The sequence below is a fragment of the Plecotus auritus genome, assembly GCF_963455305.1.
Source record: "Plecotus auritus genome assembly, chromosome: 7".
Taxonomy (NCBI): domain Eukaryota; kingdom Metazoa; phylum Chordata; class Mammalia; order Chiroptera; family Vespertilionidae; genus Plecotus; species Plecotus auritus.
Window position 1 is genome coordinate 130,230,942 of NC_137774.1, and position 7,996 is coordinate 130,238,937.

Here is a 7,996-nt window from a genome sequence, read left to right on the forward strand (position 1 = left end):
TAGGATAAGTTCCTCAAAGATAAATGGAACAAAAGATGTTTATTTTCTTTTACTATCACCATTATTATCAAAATGTATTGCTTAACATATATTTCTTTTTTTTTAATATATTTTATTGATTTTTTACAGAGAGGAAGGGAGAAGGATAGAGAGTTAGAAACATTGATGAGAGAGAAACATAGATCAGCTGCCTCCTGCACCTGATTGCTGGGGATGTGCCCGCAACCAAGGTACATGCCCTTGACTGGAACCGAACCAGGGACCCTTCAGTCTGCAGGCCGATGCTCCATCCACTGAGCCAAACCAGCTAGGCCTTAACATATATTTCTTGACTTACTCCACTAACTGTCTGTTTAAGAACCAGATTATTAATTGTAAGAGACAGGTTCCCTCCTGTCCCTGGAAACTTAGAAATCTCATACAGCTGGAAAACATTTGAATAGACAGTGAGAACACCTACAGATAGAATACAGCCAGAACTCACAGAAACCTACTGAAACTACTGCACCAAGTTCTACTACACTCAACTTTGAGACCATGTCTCCCTGTCCAGCTGTTATACCATATTTTTTCTCTAACAGATTGTGAATTAATTATCTGCTAGAGTTATAACTAGAATATTGGAATATATTGAGAGCAAATCTAGAATTTCTTCAGCATGACCTGAAAAGAATCTTAGTGACTGCCCATATAAATGCATAGGGGGAAAACGTTTTTAAGTAGCCACATCACAACAAATTGGTGTTTCTGTGTATATACCCTATCTCACCCGTATGATATGGCTACACATGCAAAAGGCACTAAGAACACACCATGACAAGAAAGTTGATTTTTACTGTAGTTACAACTTATATTCTTTCTTTCCTGTCATATGAGTGGATTTTGACAACTACCTGTCCACTACTATTATCCCATTTGAAGAGATTCTTAATTAAAGAAGACATACCACAAGATTGGAGAGGCATATTTACTCTGCTAGTCTTAATAGTGGGAAAATGGGTCAAATAATGAAAAATAAATATGCAATACTATACTTATTATATCTATAAATTTCATTTCCTACCTCAGTGTGAACTGGGTTGGAGAATACAATTCCAACTGAAGGTATTGTGTGCAAATAAATGTTGAATGAAATGTTTGCAACTCTTAAGCATCACCTTTAGGATAGATTTTCATGTAGTTTGTAACCTATGAATGTCAATCCTGCTATATGTGTTTCATTTCTTTATTTGTTCAGTAGTGCCAGACTATTGATTACCCAAAACCAAAAAAAAAACAGTCTAACTAAGTCCTGCACTTAGTATGTACTAGTATATGCACTGTTTTCCCCCTACACCCTAGATATTCAAACACCACCACTAAGGAGCCCTTAAATGTGCTTTGATTAAGTGAAGGGTTGCAGAGTTTGTCCTAAACTGTATCAATATTCTCTAAGAGAGAGCTGGTGATGAATAACCAGCCAGGAGCAAAGTGAATAGAAATGCTACTTATACAAACATTATTGTTATTATCCTTTTAAAAATCCAGGAAAGTTTTGCTGAAGAGTACAGTCCTAAAACTCAATAGGAATAGAAGGGAGGGCCTGATATCTCCAATAAAAAAATAAATTAAATAAAATAAAAAGAAGAACTAATACGTGTAAGGCTTTGACATTTGTCATCAAATATTCCAGTTGATGGATGAAAAACTTGAACTTGAAGCATTTGGGTAGCTTCTCTCACAGTCTACAACTAGAAAGTGGCAGAGCAAGAAATAAAACTGAATTCTGCCTTTCCTCCATTACACCCACTGCATAGCTCCCCACCTCCCTGGGACGGCCTCAATTTACATGTTACTATTTTCCCATCTATTCTCCTGTTCACTCTGTGCCCTGGTTCAGATGATGAATCATGTGATCATGTCAAATATCAAATAATGTAATAAATACAACAATACATAGGGAAGAGAGAAGAGAAAAAAATAAAGAGTGAATGAGTCAGATTTATAGGCAGTGAATGGAGAAATAGAAATATAAAAGGAAAACAAGAGAAAAAATAAAAGGATGGAAAATTTGAGAAGGGGGAGGTGAAAAGAAAATGGGCTAATTACAAAATGCAGAGGAGGAAGAGAGAATGACTCATACATTTAAAAATGCAGTTTATTCTGAGCATCATGAGGGTCCTAGATTCAACCTCTTCAGTTTTACCTCCATGGCACAGATCTATGACTTGTTGAGACTTCTGAGACTGTAAAGTAGGAAAGAAACCATATAAATAGTAGAAATATCTACAATAAAGTGATACTAAAAAAGGTGGTCATTTTGAAATGACCTAAGCAGTTTCTATACAAGTGGCTAATGTGTACTTCAGTGGTAATTGTAGGCTATCTTACAAATCTTAGAGATTGTAATCTTTCTTAGAGAAGCCATCTTAGGACATTCTTGGTTCTGGGAATTATAATACAGTACTCATTTTCTTGTGGCACTTTTTTTTTCCTCAAACTCAGAGACAGTGTGCCAAATATTCCCTTTACTATTCCTTTGCTACTTTTTTGTTGCCCTTCTTATTTTTGAGTGGCCTTTTCTTCCTCTTTATTTACCTCTCTTAATATCTCCTCTATAAATTCTTCTCTTTTTCACTCCATCCCTGTCCACTTTCCACCACATTGTTTTTGGAGAGCAGCAATGGACCCAGAACGGAAGCATTGAGGGAACCTCAACATCAGACATGCTGAATTGTCAAAAGTCCAGAGAGACTCAGAAAGGTCTAAGACTGTTTCAGTAATGTGATGGTCATACCAAACTTAGAGACTGTAAATCATGGCAAATAACCTTTTTTAATGCCAAATACATTTTTCCAACCGTTAGCCATTTTTGGATGGAAATTGTTGCAAATTGAATTGCCTAGTTTTCTGCGTTTTTAATCTTATAAACATAGCAATATTATGAAAAGTTTATAAAATAAGAGGAAAGTATCTATCTGTCTGATATTTTTAAGAAAATAATTAGCATGTCATGTGCATTTCTTTCCAGTGTTCTAATGTAACAGTTTAAAAAATAAACACATGGGCACTGTAGAAAAAATAAGGAAAATGAGGGAAGAAAAATGAACATAGGCAAACATTATTTCCAGGGATTTATGGACTTTCCAAAGCTCCATTGCAGATGAAAAACACCTGGTAAAATTTTTTTCCTTTTAATAAATTTTTTGGATGACACTGGTCAACAAAATTATACAGGTTTCAGGTGCACAATTCTACAATACCGCGTCTGTATACTGTATTGGGTGCTCACCACCCCAAGTCAAGTCTCTGTCTACCACCATTCTTTCATTTTTTTTAAACCTCACCCGAGGATATTTTTCCATTGATTTTTAGAGAGAATAGAAGAGAGAAGGAAAGACAGAGGAGCCTGCAACTGAGGTACTTGCCCTTGACCAGCATTGAACCCAGGACCCTTTGGTCTGCAGGCCCATGCTCTATCCCCTGAGCCAAACTGGCTAGGGCTCCATCACCATTCCTAAAGGCTTTGACCAGTGGCTCTCAAATTTGAGCCTGTCGGGCTCCTCTAAGGGAGAGTGAGGCTTGTGAGATACCGATCAATAGGCCCCACCCCTACTTTCTGATTCAAGAGATCCTGGGTATGGTCCAATAATTTGCTTTTTTAACAAGTTTCCTGGCATTTCTTCTGCTCCAGGACCCATACTTTGCTTTGACACCTACACTCACTCCAAATAGGGAACTTTTAGAACTCACCTGCCTCTAAGATGAAGTTATCTTTAGGTTGCTATTTTTCTTATGTTTATTCATAAAAATTAGTCAGGTTTGAGGTGGGTCATGCCAACTCGAGAACAATAGTTTATTTCGTTTTTATACTTCTTTGAAAATATTTTTCACCCTGGGGAGAATTTATTATTATTATTACTATTTCATGGGTGACGACATTGAGACCTGATGTAATGGATATGAGACCCAGAGTAGAACTTGTGTTTTCTTCTTCCTGATCTAGGTCTTCTTCCAGCTTCTCAGGTAGCCAAAGGACCATGCCCAGGGCAAGAAAGCAATAGACTGACCTGCCAGATTAGGAGGTCACCATGACGACTGTGGCTGGACATCTTATTCAGGGCATCATAAGTGCTCTTCAGTTGCTTTAGTAGTTTGCACTTCGATAGAACAATGCAAGATGACAGGGAGAGTGCTACCTTCACTTGAAGTTCATATAGGCCGACTCCCTGAGCAGACCTATTGTTGTATAGTTGAACAAAGATTTTCTTTTCAATCATGGCTTCTCTCTTGAGCATTGGGTATAGTCCAAGCAGGTCTGTATTCTTCGCCATTGTGTGAGTAAATCCTGGGGCTTACGTAAAGATCCAGTTGTCCTGCACACACTGAGCAATTCAAATGCATCATTCGCCTGAGGCCTTTGGCCATCATTTGGGTCAGTGGCCTGACTTCTGGAATGTACAGACCTGTAGAGTTAAAACAGAAAACAGAGCTAACCAACAGCAACAAAGCAATCGATGACCCAACATAAGGTTGCCATTAAAGAAAAAAGTAAGGATAAAATAATCTATAATTTGAAAAGTCTAAAATTTATTAATTCTGTATAATAAAGGTCTTTCTAACAGCAAAACAGCAAGAAAAGTAACTTCAGTAAAAAAAGAACACTTTTTTAAAACTGACTTAATTTAACCCAATGGAAAAGTACATTTTGCAGTTTTTTGTCGTTGTTTTGTCCATTTCACTGCACCGCTGACCAGCTTTTAGGAAAAACTAGTCATAGACCCTCTTCTGCCTGTAAGTAGATCAGACTTAAAAGATATCAAGGAGGAGAAGATTCCATCTATTTTAAAATAATTCTGTCAAATAAGATTCTTCTGTTTAAGATTTTGTGGTTTCTTTGCTCCTTCAGTTTCTAGAAAACTTTACATTAATTCTCATAATTTTTAAACTAAATTTCAAACATTAAATTGAAACAGGTTTATGTCATTATACCCTTGATGGAGTGAAAAGTAGCTCTTCTCGATCCTCCATAAGACGTATAATTTTTAAATGGAGTAAAATCTCCCTCAGTTCTGGCTCCTTTAGTCCTTGTAACTGGTCCTCCCATTCATCCTTCCTCTTGGCCCACAGGACAGTGCTGGGTGTCAGGCGTGCAGTGAGGAGAGCAGTGGGACTTAAACTCAGGGGTGTCTTGTGCAAACAGGGTTGTGATCAATGCTACACACCCACCGCTGGTGAAGAGGGATAAGGGGGGCATTCCAGCTTGTGTGAGTGAAGCTTTGAAAAACTCATGAGAGCTGGCCATGAAAGCTGGTGACATTCCTCAGGGCACACAAGACAAAGGGGGTGCAGAGTGCAGGCTCTGGGGAACACTGCTCAGACTCCAAGCTCCTCGCTTTACATGCTGGGGACTTTACTACTCTAACGTTTCCAGAACTGTGAAAGGTGTGTGCTAATATACTTATTTCAACTGAGTTGTTCTAAGAAATAACAGTTGAATGTGTGAGACTTCAAGAACAGTGCCTAGCATGTAAGGAAATATGCAACATTAGCTCTCCGGGCACAGGAAAAAGTATGCATACCTTCCACTTAGGCTTATTTATCCATTATCTAACACAATAATGTTAAATAATAGATGCAAAGCCTCATATTTGGCCACCCGTTGTTTGTATAATCTCTTTTAAAAGTAAACTAGTAACCTTATTTTTTGTTCTGTGTGAAATCTTAGCACATACCACATAAGCAATGTAGAATAAAATAACTTGAAAACATATATATATATATATATATATATATATATATATCAGATTTCAAAATTTCTAGTCCTTTAAATTGTCCCTTTTAAATTCTCTTTGGCAAATTTTTAAAAAATATTTTTATTGATTTTTAGAGAGAGAGGAAAGCAGGGGGGAAAGTGAGAGAGAGAGAGAGAGAGAGAGAGAGAGAGAGAGAGACATCGTTGTGAGAGCAAAACTTAAATCTAGCCTGCAACCCGGGCATGTGCCCTGACCTGGAATCAGACTGGCAACCTTTATGGTGCACAGGATGATGCCGAACCAACTGAAGCCACACCAGCCAGGGCTGAAGATTGTGTTCTTAAAGTTCAATTTTCTAGTTTCCTATCTTTTGGTGAGACGGTTGTTATGCTGCCAGGATGGCAAAGATAATTTACACTCTTTCCTACCTGGCGTGTATTAATGGCAGTGGGGTACTTGGTAGTGTTCGCTGATATATGCCTCTATTCTAATCACAGATCACTGAAGATGTGCAATATCCTCAGCTTTTTAAAATCGAGGATGGTGTGTGTGTGTGAAAGCACATGTGTGTGCACACAATGAGCCACCAAGGAAGTGCTCATGGCACCAAGGTGGTGACATAAGCAAGACAGGGCGCAATCATGCTAAGCAAAGTGCCATCTGACTTCTTACATGTAAGTCTGAAAAAAAAAAAGAAGCTTGTATTCACTATAACACAAGTCAATATTTTAAAATCATAGTAGGTTCAAGTTAAAGAGCCTAAATTTTAAAAGGCAATAAAACAAATAACAAGTTAAGTTTCTTTTTGGAAAATAAGCACAACACAATGTGGGTATTGCTTTTGTTTGAAAGCAAATATAAATGCTGCTTACAAAATGTATGACCTTCAGCAAGAAAGTGTGTCAGGGAAAATGGAAATATCTGTCTCATGGTATTATTACAAGGATTGCATGAGCCATTGTATGCACAATGCTTAGCATAGATTGCACTTGGCAAATATAGATGTTCAGTTAAAAATAGATACTATTATTATTTACTAATGGCCCAGTGCATGAAATTCGTGCACAGAGGGAGGGTTCCCTCAGCCCAGCCTTCACCCTCTCCAATCGGACATCCCTCTTGCAATCTGGGACCACTGGCTCCTAACTGCTCACCTGCCTGCCTGCCTGATCACCTCTAACCCCTCTGCCTGCCTACCTGATCGCCCCTAACTGCCTCTGCCTGCCTGCCTGATCGCCCTTAACTGCTCTCCCCTACCGGCTTGATCTCACCCCCAACTGCCCTCCCCTGCAGGCCTGATCTCACCCCCAACTGCTCTCCTCTACCGGCCCATTTGTTTCTGATTGGTCGGTTTCTATGCCAGTCAGCATCAAAAGCTCCTCATCCTAGGAAGCCATTGTCTCCTCACAGTTGACCCATATTTGGTTCTGATTGGTCAGTTTCTATGCCAGTCAGCATTTATGGGCCTATCAATGGGGCCTGATCAGAAAGGCAGGGCTGACCAGCAGCCCCGGTGGAGGCCTGGAGAGAAATGGAGGCACAGCTCGAAGAGAAAGAGAGGGGCAAGTGCTGATCAACAGCTGCCACACAGACTACGAATCAGACCCTGCTTCTCTCTTCAGGCCTCTCTCTGGGCATGATTCATAGCCCCCTCAGCAGTCAGTGCTGGGTCACCGCACCTGCAGCTGGGTCACCTATGGCTGCAGGTGCGGTGACCCAGCACTGACTGCTGAGGGGGCTATGAATCACCTTTCACCACGGCAACCCAGCACTGACTGCAGGACTTATTTCTGGTTGGTCGAGCCTCGGGTCATGATGGACCCAAGGTTTTTATATATTAGCATACCCCCATACTTGCATATTTAATTAGATCCTTGGACAGTTAATACCTTACCTCAATGAAATGAGCACTTAGTGGCATACTTTTTAATACTTTGGTATGGAATTAAAGGAGATATATAAATTCATGCTGGTTTGCTCATTATTTTATGTTTGTGTATATAATTGTCCCAATTATATTCCAATTCCAAAAGAGTCACCTTTATTATATTTGTTCACCCAAAGCATGTTCTGGTCTGAAAACAGATAATATTTACTAATCGTATTCCATGGACAAAAGTCAGAAGCATCAAAAATAATCGTTTCCCAAAAAAAAAATCCTCAGAGGCACAAGCCAGTAGTGAACTTCTGACAATATGAGTAAATCAGGTAGAATTTTAAAGGTGACACTTCGTTTCCTGGAAAAGTAAGTTTCTCAGTTT